Here is a 16,357-nt window from a genome sequence, read left to right as displayed (position 1 = left end):
CATTTTCCCCCATTTTTCGTGTTGTTTTTGTTCATTGCCTTTTTTTCGCCATTTTCCCACGTTGTCGCTATTGTTAATAATTTTTGTCATTTTTTGTCATTTTTTTGATCGATTTTTTGTTGTCTATTGTTTGTTGTTTTTGTGTAGAATTTTTGGCGCATTTTTATTTTTTTTGCCTTGTTTTGTGTTTTTTTTTGGTGGCCTTTTATATAGCTTTTTTTTTTGTCTTTCTTTATGTTGTCCTTTTCCCACGTTTTTTGTTAGCGTTTTTATCTCCTTGTGAGTCGTTATTTTTTCTCATTTTTGTGTTTTTATCTTTTTTTTGTGTTTTTTTTGTCTTTTTCCCCTTTCTTTCACCGCCTATTTTTTGTAGCATTATATGGCATCTTTTTTGTTCTGTTTTTTGTCTATTTTCTTGCAGTTTCTTTTACCATTTATACGTATACGTATTACAAGCATATAAAATAAAATTTTATAATTTGCTTCAGAGGCGAGGAAACTTCTGTCTACATAACTTTAGACCAGTTGTGATTACAAATACAGGAGATTAAATGTAGAGCACAAATTATACAGAAACCTCCTTCCAAAAAACCAGCAACATTAACTAAGAGTTTCAGATACATTAGTTAAAATGATTGCGTTTCCTTATTTCCTCGAGAAAATTAATGACGTCAATTCCACTTTCTCCTCTACTTCGCTTTATGTCTATTAAACATTAATAAAAACCCACTGTAAACAGTAACTCGTAACTCCTATCATCAATTATTATCGTCGAATTAATATCGTGTCCCTCGATCCGCCCCTGTCCACCCACGCTCCTCGCGCCTCTCCAGGCCCGGCCCGCCGAAATCCGGGCCGCCGCTCCTCCAATCACCACCTTGCGCCGCTTCTTCGCGCGCTTCGTCCGCGAGGTCGGACCCATTGACCCCGCGCCGCCTCCGATTTACAAACTAAAACAAACAAACGGCGGATTGGTGGCGGCACGACCTTGACCGCATTAAAGCACGGCCAACAAATATAAAGATATGAGTCTGTTTGTGAGCAGTTTATCGTCGCCTATTGCACAAAACGTCGGAGGAGGCGAGTCGCATCGGCTCGAGCACGTGTACGAGTTCGGTAGCAGTCGTGAAAAGTGAGTGATAGTCGGACGAGGCAGAAAAAGGGCAGAGAAAAGGGCTAGAGTGAGTATAGGAGTTCTGGAGTGCAGGGCCTGGGGGCTTGGAGACTTTGACCTCCCGAGTTCGTTGATATTTGCGAGCTAAAATTGTGAAGTTGTAAACAATGCAGGACCGGAGCCAAGCGCCAGATTTATGCGGGGCTGATGCAAGAGCGGCGCTAAATTGATCGGGGGGTTTTGGGGCGAAATTGTGAAACGGAGGTGATTGATAGCGCCGGTCAAAGTCAAATGTGTTACTATAGACAAAGCTAGTTTGTGGTGTTCTAAAATTAGCCTGTTTTGTTAAGTAGATAGCGTTTATCGGCGATTTTTCTTTTTGAGAGATAGGCTGGGACGGGGAAAAATGACCGAATGCCGTTACGGCCCTGCACGCACTTGACTGGAAACTAGATTCATGGACATAATATAACTCGTTTATTTTCATAAGCTGACGTTTCATTAATTCGGAGCCCAGGTCTACAGAAACACGGTAGTTTTCCATAAATTCAGTCATTTTCAATATAAGTGAAATAATATTTACAAATGTCAACTTATCAAAATAATCCAGCTGCGTTATATTCGGTCTATTTTTTTAGCCGTCCTTCGGCTGTTATGATTTCAACCATGATCCTGTTTGTAAATCGCTACATTGATTTTTACATATTGAGGCCAATGTATTCTGTTTAATGAATCAAATGTCAGTTCCTTAGTTGGTGGATCCCCGTTTTCAATATGCGGCAGGTTTTCCTACAATTTGCTTCCTGTTCGCGCCAAAAAAAAACCGATCGCGAAATATTAAACCGAATTTAAAAACTTGTTAATAACCTGCGACCGCCAAGGCTGAAATAACATATTGAAACGAAAATAATTATACCTCAAAGTACAAAAAACCGTAATTACAAAGTACAAAGAAAAACGCTATTTATAATAACAACATCGGACAAGATAAACAAGAAAACGGCAAAAAATGTTTTTTCGTCTTAGTGGAGAAAAACAGCGGATCTCGAAAATCTCAGAAATAAAAGCTTCTCGAATATTTGATATAACATGTATTAAATATAAACATGTTTACCACTTAGGAAGCTCGTAATAAAGTAGAACGCTAAAAATTAACTGGAATTAGGTCACGGATGAAGCTTCACATCCCCCATTATGTTTGAAAGCTGCTTAATTTAAAATTCTCTAGCGAAAACAAAATGTGGGCATTTTTTATTCTGTGTGAATTTTGCGTGAAGCAAAGCTGCAATATGTGAAAAAGGTGCTGTAAAAAATTAATCACGAAAAACGCTACATTATGTAATAACTGGAAAAAAATATATAGGGGACGTCGCGACGCGTTAAAAATGTATGAGTGGAAAACAAAAATCTGCCTTCGTCAAATATTGATAATAAGACTGGAATTGTAAAAATATCGTCATTTCGCAAAAATATGTCCGGATCACGACTTATTTTTTAATACGATTGTATTTATTTATTTATTTTATTTTCTTTTTCATTGCAAGTTCTTAGATTTTCCAGTGTTTATCTCTTCTTGTTTTTTTTTTTTTTTTTTTGAGGAGCTTCCGAAATGTGTTTAACCTTTCGTTATTACCATTATTATATAAAGTTTTATTGTCCGCTTGATTAAACATTACGTTTTGCTTTTTTTGTCTTCGCCGTCGTCTCTTTTTCATTTCTTGTTATTTTATTCAGTTTTGCTTCCCTTTTGGTCGTCTATTTTGTCGCTTTTTGTGATTTTTTTACTTATTTTTAACAGTTGCTTTGTCGCAGTTTTTGGTGGCTTTTTTGTTGCCTTTTTTGTTGTCGTTATTTTTCGCTTTTCTGTCGTTTTTCATTTTCGTCGTCTATTTTTTTTATGAGGCCTGCTTTCGGCGCTTTTGTGGACCTCTATTTTTTGCTTTTTTATCGTTTTTACCCTTTTTTTTATCACGTTTTCCCATTTTTTTTGCGGCTTTTTTTTCGTCGCCGTATTTTTTTGCCTTTTTTGGTGTGCTTTTACCATTTGGATTTTCCATTTTTTTTAATCTTTTTTTTGTGTTATTTTCTTCGCTTTTTTTCGCATTTTTTGTCACCGTCTTTCGTCGCCTTTTTTCCGCCCTGTTTTGACGAGTTTTTGATCCTCTTTTTTCAGTCGAATATTTTTCTGTGCTTGTTTGTCTCCTTGTTTGTCTATTGCTTCGTTTTTTTTTTGTTTCGTCGTTTTTCTGTCTTTCTGTTGCCTTATAATTCGTTTTTTGGCTTTTTTCGGCCGTTTTGTTGACTTTTTTCTATCTCTTTTTTATCTTTTCCACCTTTTTTTGTAACGCTTTTTTTGTCGCTTTCTTTTCACTTCTTGTAGTTTTTTGCTTTATTTAGTCGCTTGTTTTTTTCCTTTTTTTTTTATTTTTTTTTTTGTTTGCTTGTTTCGCCTTTTTTCTTCTTTTTCACTTTTTTTGCCTTTTTTGTTGTTAAGTGTTGCCACCTTTTTTCGTGGCCCTTTTTTGTCGTATTCTTTAGTCGTTTCTTTACCAACTTTTTGGTCGTTTTTTTGTTTCGCTTTTTTTGTCACCTTCTGTCATCGCCCTTTTTTTCTCCCTTTTTTGACAACTATTTCGACCTTCCATTGTTTTCTTCGTCGTTGGTTTTTGACACTTTTCTTAATTTTCTCTTTTTAGTTTTTTTTTGTGTCGCACTTTTCCGTCTTTTTTTGTCGCTTTCTTTTCACTTTTTTATTGTAGTTTTTTTTTGTTTTTTTAATTGCCTTTCTTCAACTTTTTTTTTGTCAACGTTTTGACTTTTTGTATTTTTTTAGTTTTTTCCCCTCCCTTTCGTCATTATTTTTTGCTATTTTGTAGTCGCCTATGATTTTCACCTTTTTCTATTTTTTTGTGTTTTGCTTTTTCTGTGTTTTTGTTGTTTGTTTCGCCCATTTTTCTTCTTTTTCACTTTTTTGCCTTTTTTTTTGTCACTTTTTTTTCGTTCTTTTTTTTTATCGCTTCTTTGTCTTTTCACTTGCTATTTTTGGCATATATTTTGTTGATTTTTGTGACGTCCCCTTTTCAGTTTTTTCGTGTCGCATTCTTCCGTCTTTTTTGTCACCTTCTTTTCACTTTTTCGTTGTAGTTTTTCTTGCCATTTATATTTACCTTTTTTACACTTTTTTTGTAGACTATTTCTATTTTTTTTATCGTTTTTTTTTTGCTTTTTGGGTTTCTTATTTTTATCGCTTTTGTCGCTTTTTTAGTAGCCTTTTTTTGTCCCTTTTGTCATATTTTTTTTTTTGGCGTTTTTCTATTTTTTTTGTGTTTTGCTTTTTTGTGTTTGTCACCTTTTTCGCCTTTTTTTTTCTTCCTTTACACTTTTTTGCCTTTTTTGCTGAGTTTTTTAACGCCGTTTTCCATAACCTTTATTTGTCGTATTCTTTTGTCGCTTCTTTATGGACTTTTTGTCGCCTCTTTTGCCTTTTTTTTTTTTCGTTTTTTTTACCCTTTTCAGTCTCCTTTTTTTCACTTTCTTTTTTTGTTCCCTTTTTTTGTTGACTTTTTCAGTCTCTTTTTTGGTGTTCCCTGTCTTTTGTGGTCTTTCATTTTTTTAACTTTTTTGTCGCCTTTTCGTCTTTTATGTCTCCCTTTTCAATTTTTTTTGTACCTTCTTTTGAGTCGCATATTTTTCGTGGTCTTTGTTTATCGTATTTTTTGGAGGCTTTTTTTTTATTTTTTTGTCGCCTTTTTTTTGTCATTTTCTTGTCGCTCTTTTATTATCGCTCCTTTGTGTTTTTATTTCCTTTATTTTTTGGCATATATTTTGTTGATTTTTGTGTTCTGTTTTTAACACTTTTCTTAACGTCCTCTTTTTAGTTTTTTTGTGTCGCATTTTTCCGTCTTTTTTGCGACGTTTTTTGTCAATTTCTTCTTACGTTTTTATTGTTTTTTTGCCATTTCTAGAAGCCTTTTTTACATATTTTTTGTCGACTTTTCTAATTTTTTAGCGATTTTTCCCTTTTGTGTTTTTTATTTTTATCCTTTTTGTCGTTTTTTTTGTAGCCTTTTTGTCCCATTTTTCTCATTTTTTTTTGCTTTTTTAACGGCCCGTTTTTCCTCGTTTTTCTATTTTTTTATGTTTTGCTTTTTTGTGTGTTTGTCACTTTTTTTGTTGTTTTTTTTCTACTTTTTTTCACTTGTTTTGCCTTTTTTTGTTTGTTTTTTGACGCCGTTTTTCATAATCTTTTTTGTCGTATTCTTTTGTTGCTTCTTTATGGACTTTTTTTGTCGCCTCCTTTGGTTTTTTTTTGTTTTTTTAGGGCGCCTTTTTTATCTTTTTGTGACCCTTTTTAGTCTCCTTCTTTGGATTTTTTTGTCACGTTTTTTTGTAATTTTTTTGTCGCTCTTTTATTATCGCTCCTTTGTTTTTTTATTTCCTTTATTTTTTGGCATATATTTTGTTGATTTTTGTGTTCTGTTTTTGACACTTTTCTTAACGTTCTCTTTTTAGTTTTTTTTTGTCGCGCTTTTCCGTCTTTTTTTGTCGCTTTCTTTTCACTTTTTTGTTGTAGGTTTTTTTGTCAACGTTTTGACTTTTTGTTTTTTTTTAGCTTTTTTCCTTCCCTTTCGTCATTATTTTTTGCTTTTTTTAGTCGCCTATTTTTTTTGTGTTTTGCTTTTTGTGTGTTTTTGTCGTTTGTTTCGCCTTTTTCTTCTTTTTCACTTTTTTGCCTTTTTTTTGTTGAGTTTGTTGACGGCTTTTTTCGTAACCTTTTTTTGTCGTATCAGCTTTTTGGTCGCTTTTTTTCGTTTTTTTGTTTCGCTTTTTTTGTCACCTTCTTTCATCGACCTTTTTTCCTACCTTTTTTGACAACTATTTCCATCTTTTTTTGGAGAATTTTTGATACCCTTTTTTCAGTCGCATATTTTTCGTGAGCTTCTTTATCGCCTTTATTGTCTCTTTTTATGTGTCTTTTTTCTGTATTTTTTTGTACCCTTTTCTGTTGTCTTTTTTTCCTTTTTTTCTCGCCTTTTTTTTGTTGACTTTTTCTGTCTTTTTCTAGCGTTTTCTGTCTTTTGTGGTTTATAATTTTGTGTCTCTTTTTGCTGCTTTTTCGCCTTTTATGTCTCCCGTTTCGTTTTTTTTTTCTTTTTTATACCCTCTTTTATTCGAATATTTTTCGTGATTTTTTTTTATTGTCTCTTTTTTTCGTGGCTTGTTTTGCGCATTTTTGGTGCCGTTTTTTGTTACTTGTTTTCGTTCTTTTTTATCGGTTCTTTATCGATTCATTTGCTTTTTGGCATATATTTTGTTGGTTTTTGTGACATCCTCTTTTTTTTTGTTGCATTTTTCCGTCTTTTTTTGTCACTTTCTTTTCACTTTTTTATTGTATTCTTTTAATTTTTTATCGGTTATTGCTTTTTGTGTCTATTTTATTTTTATCGTTTTTTTTGTAGCATTTTTTGCTCCCTTTTCTCATTGTTTATTGCTTTTTTAGTCATCTGTTTTTTCGTGTTTTTCTATTGTTTATGTTTTGCTTTTTTGTTGAGTTTTTTGACGCCGTTTTTCATAATCTTCGTATTCTTTTTGTCGCTTCGTTTTGAACTTTTTTGTCTTTTATTTCGTTTTTTAGCGCCTCTTTTTCTGTCATTTTTTGTGACTCTTTAGTCTCTTTTTTGACTTTTTTACCTTTTTTTAATTCCATTTTTTGTACCTTTTTGTCGACTTTTTTCAGTCTCTTTTTTTGCGTTTTCTTTTTTTATGGTTTTTAATGTTTTTATCTTTTTTTTTGTCCATTTTTCGCCTTTTATTTATACCCTAATTTCAATCACATATTTTTCGTAGTCTGTTTTATCGCCTTTTGTTTGTCAATTTTGTATTGCTTTTGTCTTATTATTTGAATTTTTTTGGCATATGTTTTTATCGCATTTTTCCTTATTTTTTGTGACGCTTTTTTGTCAATTTCTTTTGCCTTTTTCTGTCGCCTTTTATCGCCTTTTTGCTTATTTTTTAGCGCTTTTTTTCGGCTTTGTTTTTTACAGTTTTTGTAGCCTTTTTTATTTCTTTTTGCTTTCTCGCCACTATTTTTCCCTTTTTTTGTCTAATTCATATCATTTTTTATCGCCTCCTTTTACCGCGCTTTTTCGCTCTTTTTTGTTGCCATTTTCACCTTTTTTGTTGTCTCTTATTTTAATTGCATTTGTATTTTTGGTGCCCTTTTTGCTTTTTTTTGCTTTTTTGTCCGCTTTTTCCATTTGATTAGACGTTAGATACTAAATTCAAACGATATATTTTTATTTCTTGTTTTATTCTTAACGGTTCTTTTTAGAGAACGTTTCGGAACCTTCTCGGGTCACCACCACTACATTTTGAAGACCAAATCGTCTCTTCTCTTTCTCGAGTCTTCCATTTCCACCATGCCCTCGACGTTCGCTGGAGAGTATCTCATCAAAATTTTAAAGAAGTTTATGTAAACTTTATAGGGAAGAGTTGTTATTTTTTAAGCCCGAAATAAAAATATGATAAATCGCAATTATAGGTTAGGCGACGAAATGTTAAGCTGACGTCATAATTTTTTTAGAGGGGGTAAAGCATTCTATCATTATATAATACAGCGTTATCGCACCCTTGAAGTTTCTAAATTAGAATAAGTAAAGGCGGGCGTGTATTCGACGCGACAAATAAAAAACTAGAAAATTTAATATTTTCTCAAAGCTATTTTCATTCTATAAAGAAAACAATTACAAAGTTGACGCTCGACTTATAATTAAAATACCAGTTACACTTTACAAATTTAAATTATGATGCAAGTGTTATGATGGAGTCGTACGGCCTCTAAATAATTCTGAAATAATTAATAGCGCAGCACGTCGTATGCTAAAATTAAATTAAATTTGCAAACTTTTATTATACGGGATGTCAGCAAGGTTAAACATCGTTTCTTTTATTTATTTATGTGCAATTACCCGCTTAGTCAACAGCCGCATTAACTCAAATATTCAAAATTAATAATTAAACTTAAATCCTTATATCAATAGTAGGTGGTCGTCCTCAAACAGCAATTTATCCACAATCAATAAAAAGCCCCGCTCCTACGAAAACATCTTTTTGGTAGAAATGTAAACTCGGCTAAAATAATCACGAATGTTGGCAGCAAGATTAAAGGAAAACACCATCAATGTGTACACTACTTTTAGAGCATGTTACCACAACACGTACTAAGTCAATTCAGAATTTGAAATACGCGATTCGAATAATCGCGCATAAAACCGAAACAGACTCCCGAGGTTAATCACTTTATTGTTTTGGAAACGCGCTTCCGCATATTTTCGCGCTATTTTTGACGCGAGTTTGAATTTGGCGCCGCCGCGCGGCGCCAAATTCAAATTCCACTACACCTATTTGCACACAAACTCGCTAATTAACATTCTGTTCGTGTATGAATATGTAAATCCTTTCCACGTGTATTAATTGCAAATAACTGCGCATTTTTACGACCGTCGACTCGCATTGTTGCATCAGTTTCTCCAACATTGTGGTTTAATAACTCGGCAAATTATTTTTAGCCCAAAAGCGCCACCACGGGCTATTCTGGTGCATGCATGTAAATAAAACGTTGCCGCGTGCCTGATTTAATTCGTAGAGGAAACCCGGGCCAACGCCTTGGCAAAAACGCTTCAAAGCGATCAAAGAAGGCCGTTCGTACAGCCCGCGCATGAATTTTTCAACCACCGCCTCCTTGATCGTTGTTCTTCGTTTTAAAACAATGTTTGACACGAAGTGTGATTATCGCACCGAAATAACTCCACTATTGTTGCTATGGAAATTTTAATAAGTCACTTTTCAATCAATATTTGTGTATATATGGAATCCGGACCGAACCGGTGAGAATCCGAAATTCTGGTATGACGCGCGTAAAAAATCCACCAGATTTGTTTTTGTTTTTTCGTCTTTATCGGTCGCGATGACGAGGCACGTTAGTACTTTCTCTCAAGGTCACGGACGCGCGTGTTCGTTGCCCGGAAAGTGGTACTTGTGTATTTTTGGCGTTGGCACCTGTTCCGCATAGCGCTAATAATAGGAAGTATCGAAAACTGCGTAATTTTCGGAGTCGAAGGGGCCGTGGATGGGGCGGAGGGGTTAATGACGTAAGTGCAAGGAGGGTGGGAGTTATGCATCTCAACGTCTTGTAGAGAGTTAGCGTTTAGGAGTCGGATGTGTAATCAACGACTAATTTAATTACGACGCCCTGTACGGTCTAATAATTAAACGGCCAGGGTGAGATGCCTTTTAAGACGGATGGAGTAATACCTAGTGTAGAGTCTAGACTAGTTGCAAGGTAAATTACCACGGTTTGGGTGGAGGGGTTTAATGAGAGGCGAGGCGGAGGGTCGTGAATGTCGTGCTGTGGGCCCGAGGAATTTTATTTTGTTAAAACCCGCAACATAGTACGTGCTAAACCACGCCTAAATATAATAATGGAACAGTAAGAGCCAACTCGAAGCACGAATTTTTTTGAACACACATTTTATTATTTTTTTACAAAATATAATTGTTATATAAACCTTGAAAATCTTATAGATCAAAGCACACAAAAAATTGTGTTAGGAAACCGCTATTTTTTCAGTTCGAAGTGTCAAGGATTTCGAATTATCAAACTTCGACTTATCGTAATTGCATACAGTGATAATGATAATTATTGTGTCTAAATATATAGTGTGCACGTCGCTCGTAAAAAGCGGTTAGAATCGAACACGAATTTATTGGTTACCTGTCAACCACTGCCATCAGAGAGCGTAAGATAAATGACACCTTGAGATTCGAGAGAAATTGGTCCTTATTGAATATCCAACCCAATCGTTGACCTTTAAATTTGCATAAAATTTATTATCGGGTCTAATGTACAATGTCAAAGCAACATCGTGCTTTAAACAATGAATTGTGTGTTACTTTTCTAAAAGAAAATTAATGTTTATCGACAAGAAGGCGCTATGCAACTATGTCCTCTATGCACTCTCTGATACGGATCACGTTAGCTTAAAGTTGGTGTGGTTGTTGATATCTCAACTGCACTGCTATATCTTGTTTATGGAGGATTTGTTTGACATCATATGATTTTAGTTCAATATTATTTAGTAATTTGGACGATCGTTATCTATTTTTATTCACGTGATAGTGTTTCATAAGAAAAGAATTTGTAATCTGGTGTGCTTCTGAAACTGACCAGGCGAGCTGCTCTAAACTTGATTTTTTCTGAAAATATCAGCTTCAATTTTTTTAAAACCTCGTCTATATATTTTTAGTGAGTTCTCTTCTAGGCCTTAGTTCCAAATTTTTCTGTCTATCCATTCCCAGGTAGATTTTTTCTGGAGATATCATCTTCAGTTTTACTTAAAAAATGAAAAAATTAGAAATAAACACTTTTTACAACCTCTTCTATACATTTTCAGTCTTCTTCTAGGACTTCGGTACCAAATATTCCCATCTATCCATTCTCCAGTGTTTTTTTCTGATGGTATTATCTTTAGTTTCACTGAAAAATCAAACAAATTTAAAATGTACAATTTTCTTTTATAAGTTTTTAGTAGTTCTCTTCTAGGACTTCAGTTACAAAGAATATATAGATTTTTTTTAAATATCACCTTCAGTTTCACTTAAAAAAATGAAGCATATAATTTTTTGTACAACCTCTTGTATACGTTTTCAGTCAGTTCTCTTCTAGGACTTCAATTCTAAATGTTCCCATATATCCATTCTCAAGTAGTTTATTTCTGGGGTGATCATCTTCAGTTTCATTGTAAAAATCATACAAATTTAAAATTATAATTTTTTTTAACGTTGCCCGTCAGTTATCTTCTAGGACTTCGTTTCCACATATTTCTTTGTATTCATTCTCAGATGGATTTTTTTGTCTTCAGTTTCATTTCAAATAAGAAAACATTTTGAGGTATACAATTTTTTGCACATTTTTTGAATCGGTTCTCTTCTAGGACTTCAGTTCCAATATTCTTATCTATCCATTCCCACATAAATTTTATTCTGGAGACATCATCTTCACTTTTACTTAAAAAATCAAAAAATTTAAAAAAATGTAGATCCCTCTACACATTTACATTCAGTTCGCTTCTAGGACTTCACTTCTAAATATTTCTGTGTATCCGATCTAATGTTGATTTTTTCTAAAGACAGCATCTCCAATTTCATTTAAATAATAAAAAAAATTGAACTAAAAAATCAAACAAATTTAAAAGGTACGATTTTCTTCGATACGTTTTCAGTACTTCTCTTCTAGGACTTCAGTTACTAATATTACTATCTATTCGTTCTCAAATAAATTTTTTTTGGAAATATCACCTTTTATCTAAAAAATATATTTTTTAAATATACAATTTTTTGTACAACCTCTTCTATACATTTTCAGCCACTTTTCTTCTAGGCCTTCAGTTCTAAATATTCCCATCTATCCATTCTCCAGTGGTTTTTTTCTGACGATATAATCTTTAGTTCCACTGAAAAAAATCAAACAATTTTCTTCTGTACGTTTTATGTAGTTCTCTTCTAGGACTTCAGTTACAAATAATATTTCTGTCTATACATTCTCGAATAGATTTTTTTTAATATCACCTTTAGTTTCACTTGAAAAATGAAGCATACAATTTTTTGTACAAGCTCTTCTACACGTTTTCAGTCAGTTTTCTTCTAGGACTTCAATTCCAAATGTTCCCATCTATCCATTCTCAAGTGGATTTTTTCTGAAGATATCTTCAGTTTCACTTAAAAGAAGAAAAAATTTTGTGATATACAATATTTTTCACATTTTTTTTGCGATATGTTTTCAGTCAGTTCTCTTCTAGGACTTCAGTTCTAAATATTTCTCTATATCCAATCAAGTGTTGATTTTTTCTCAAGATAGCATCTCCAGCTTCATTTAAATAATTAAAAAAAAAATTAACTATATAATTTTTGTACAATTTCTTCTATATGTTTTCAGTCAGTTCTCTTCTAGGACTTGGTTCCAAATATTTCTACCTACCTATTCCCAGGTAGATTTTTGCTGGAAATTCCATCTTCACTTTTACTTAAAAAATCAAAAAAATTGAAATAAACATTTTTACAACCTCTTCTACAAGTTTTCAGGCAGTTCTCTTGTGGGACTTCAGTTCTTAATATTCCCCTCGATACATTCTCCAGTGGTTTTTTCTGACGATATCATCTTTATTTCCACTGAAAAAAATCAAACAAATTTAAAAAATACAATTTTCTTCTATACGTTTTCAGTAGTTCACTTTTAGGACTTCAGTTACAAATAATCATTCTGTTTATCCATTCTCGAATAGATTTTTTTAATATCACCTTTAGTTTCACTTAAAAAATGAAGCATACAATTTTTTGTACAAGCTCTTCTGCACGTTTTCAGTCAGTTTTCTTCTAGGACTTCAATTCCAAATGTTCCCATCTATCCATTCTCAAGTGGATTTTTTCTGAAGATATCTTCAGTTTCACTTAAAAGAAGAAACAATTTTGTGATATACAATTTTTTGCACATTTTTTTGCGATATGTTTTCAGTCAGTTCTCTTCTAGGACTTCAGTTCTAAATATTTCTCTATATCCAATCAAGTGTTCATTTTTTCTCAAGATAGCATCTCCACTTTCATTAAATAATGAAAAAAATTGGAACGGTACAATTTTTGTACAACTTCTTCTATACATTTTCAGTCAGTTCTCTTCTAGGACTTCAGTTCCAAATATTACCATCTATCCCTTCTCGAGTGTTTTTTTCTGGTGATACCATCTTTAATTTCTCTGAAAAATTAAAAAAAATTAAAATGTGCAATTTTCTTCTATAGGTTCTCAGTATTTCTCTTCTAGGACTTCTAGGACTTCAGTCTATTACTATCTATCCATTCTAAAATACATTTTTTTGTAAATATCAAATTTAGTTTAACTTAAAAAAAATGAAAAAAATTTTAAATATACAATTTTGTGTACTCGTAGAACGTCTTCTATACGTTTTCAGTTATTTCTCTTTAAGGACTTCAGTTAAAATTTTTCCTAACTATCCATTCTCAAGTATTTTTTTTCTGAAGATGTTATCTTCACATTCACTAAAAAAAATCAAACAAATTTAATATTTATATAATTTGCTTCTATACGTTTTCAGTCGTTTTCTTCTAGGACTCCAGTTACAAATATTTCTGTTTATCCATTCTAAAATAGATTTTTTTGAAATATCACCTTCAGTTTCACTTAAACAGAAAATGAAATATACAATTTTTTGTACAACCTCTTCTATACATTCTCAGTCAGTTATATTCTAGGACTTCAATTCCAAATGTTCCCATTCTCAAGTAGTTTATTTCTGGAGAGAACATCTTCAGTTTCAGTGAAAAAATCTTACAAATTTAAAGTTACAATTTTTTTCTAACGTTTCCATTCAATTCTCTTCTGGGACTTCATTTCCAAATATTTCTGTGTATCAATTCTCAAGTGGATTTTTTCTGAAGATAACTTCAATTTCACTTAAAAGAAGAAAAATTTTGAGATATACAACTTTTTGCACATTTTTTTCTGTGTTTTCATTCAGTTCTCTTCTAGGACTTCAACTCCAATATTTCTATGTATCCATTCCTACGTAGATTTTTTTTCTAGAGATATTGTCTTCAATTTTACATAAAAAATAAAAAAAATTAAATAAACATATTGTTTAAACCTTTCTACAGATTTTGATTCAGTTCTCTTCTAGGACTTCAGTTCTAAATATTTCTATGTATCCAATCTAATGTTGATTTTTTCTCAAGATAGCATCTCCAGCTTCATTTAAATAGTGAAAAAAATTTACAATTATTTTGTACAATCTCTTCTATCTGTTTTCAATCAGTTCTCTTCTAGGACTTGGTTCCAAATATTTCTACCTATTCATTCCCAGGTAATTTTTTTCTTGAGATATCATCTGCAGTTTTACTTAAAAAATCAAAAAATTTTGAAATACAAATTTTTACAACCTCCTCTACACATATGTTTTCAGTCAGTTCTCTTCTAGGACTTCAGTTCCAAACATTCCCATCTATCCATTTTCTAGTAGTTTTTTTTTCTGGTGATACCATGTTTAGTTTCACTGAAAAATCAAACAAATTTAAAATTAAAATTTTCTTCTAACATTTCCACTCAATTCTCTCCTAGGACTTCACTTCCAAATATTTCTGTGTATCAATTCTCAGGTGGATTTTTTCTGAAGATAACTTCAGTTTCACTTAAAAGAAGAAAAAATTTTGAGATATACAATTTTTTGCACATTATTTTCTGTGTTTTCAGTCAGTTTTCTTCTAGGACTTCAACTCCAATATTTCTATGTTTCCATTCCCACGCAGATTTTTTTCTTGAGACATGTTTTCAATTTTGCATAAAAAATAAAAAGAATTAAATAAAAAATGTTTTAAAACCTTTCTATAGATTTTGATTCAGTTCTCTTCTAGGACTTCAGTTCTAAATATTTCTATGTATCCAATCTAATGTTGATTTTTTCTCAAGATAGCATCTCCAGCTTCATTTAAATAGTCAAAAAAGTTTACAATTATTTTGTACAATCTCTTCTATCTGTTTTCAATCAATTCTCTTCTAGGACTTGGTTCCAAATATTTCTACCTATTCATTCCCAGGTAATTTTTTTCTGGAGATAGCATCTGCAGTTTTACTTAAAAAATCAAAAAATTTTGAAATAAAAATTTTTTACAACCTCCTCTACACATATGTTTTCAGTCAGTTCTCTTCTAGGACTTCAGTTCCAAACATTCCCATCTATCCATTCTCTAGTAGTTTTTTTTTTTTTTGGTGATACCATATTTAGTTTCACTGAAAAATCAAACAAATTTAAAATTAAAATTTTCTTCTAACATTTCCACTCAATTCTCTCCTAGGACTTCACTTCCAAATATTTCTGTGTATCAATTCTCAGGTGGATTTTTTCTGAAGATAACTTCAGTTTCACTTAAAAGAAGAAAAAATTTTGAGATATACAATTTTTTGCACATTTTTTTCTGTGTTTTCAGTCAGTTTTCTTCTAGGACTTCAACTCCAATATTTCTATGTATCCATTCCTACGGAGATTTTTTTCTAGAGATATTATTTTCAATTTTGCATAAAAAATAAGAAAAATTAAATAAACATTTTTTTAAAACCTTTCTATAGATTTTGATTCAGTTCTCTTCTAGGACTTCAGTTCTAAATATTTCTATGTATCCAATCTAATGTTGATTTTTTCTCAAGATAGCATCTCCAGCTTCATTTAAATAGTCAAAAAAGTTTACAATTATTACAACCTTCTCTATACGTTTTTAGTCAGTTTTCTGGGACTTCAGTTCTAAATATTCCCATCTATCCATTCTCAAGTGTTTTTTTTTGTTCTGATGATATCGTCTTTAGATCCACTGAAAAAATCAAACAAATATAAATATAAAATTTTCTTCTATACTTTTTTAAGTAGTTCTCTTCTAGGACTTCAGTTACAAGTAATATTCCAGTCTATCCATTCTCAAATATTTTTTTTTTAGAAATATCACCTTCAGTTCACTTAACCATCTTCAGTTTCATTGAAAAAAAAATCATACAAATTTAAAATTACAATTTTCTTTTAAAGTTTTCAGTCAATTCTCTTCTAGGACTTCACTTCTAAATATTTCTATGTATCCATTCTCAAGTGGATTTTTACTGAAGATATCTTCATTTTAATTTAAAAGACAAAAAAAATTGAGGTATACAATTTTTTGCACATTTTTTTCTATATGTTTTCAGTCAGTTCTCTTCTAGGACTTCAGCTCCGATATTTCCATTCCCACGTAGATTTTTTTCTGGAGATATCATCTTCAGTTTTACTTAAAAAATGAAAAACAATTGAAATAAACATGTTTTTAAACCTTTCTATACACTTTGATTCAGTTTTCTTCTAGGACTTCAGTTCTAAATATTTCTATGTATCCAATCTAATGTTGATTTTTTTTCAAGATAGCGTCTCCAGCTTCATTTAAATAGTCAAAAAAGTTTGAATTATACTACTTTTTGTACAATCTCTTCTATCTGTTTTCAATCAGTTCTCTTCTAGGACTTCGTTCCGAATATTTCTACCTATTCATTCCCAGGTACACTTTTTCTGGAGATATCATCTTCAATTTTACTTAAAAAATCAAAAAAATTTGAAATAAACATTTTTTACAACCTCTTCTATACGTTTTCAGACAGTTTTCTTC

General features: G+C 31.8%; 1 protein-coding gene across 1 annotated transcript in view; it reads left to right on the top strand.

The window, feature by feature from the left end:
* The first annotated feature begins 1,035 nt into the window (after positions 1–1,035).
* Positions 1,036–16,357, top strand: part of LOC135136965 (homocysteine S-methyltransferase YbgG-like) — a 32,514-nt gene continuing 17,192 nt past the window's right edge. Inside the window, exon 1 of the mRNA XM_064066472.1 lies at positions 1,036–1,181. The gene's annotated coding sequence lies outside the window, so the exon portion shown is untranslated. The remainder of the gene's footprint in view (positions 1,182–16,357) is intronic.

The sequence above is a fragment of the Zophobas morio genome, unplaced genomic scaffold, assembly GCF_036711695.1.
Source record: "Zophobas morio isolate AGI-343-1 ecotype UQ-CSIRO unplaced genomic scaffold, CSIRO_AGI_Zmor_V1 ptg000028l, whole genome shotgun sequence".
Taxonomy (NCBI): Eukaryota; Metazoa; Arthropoda; class Insecta; order Coleoptera; family Tenebrionidae; genus Zophobas; species Zophobas morio.
The sequence above is the reverse complement of the archived record's forward strand: the minus strand, read 5'-3'. Positions and strand labels throughout refer to the sequence as shown.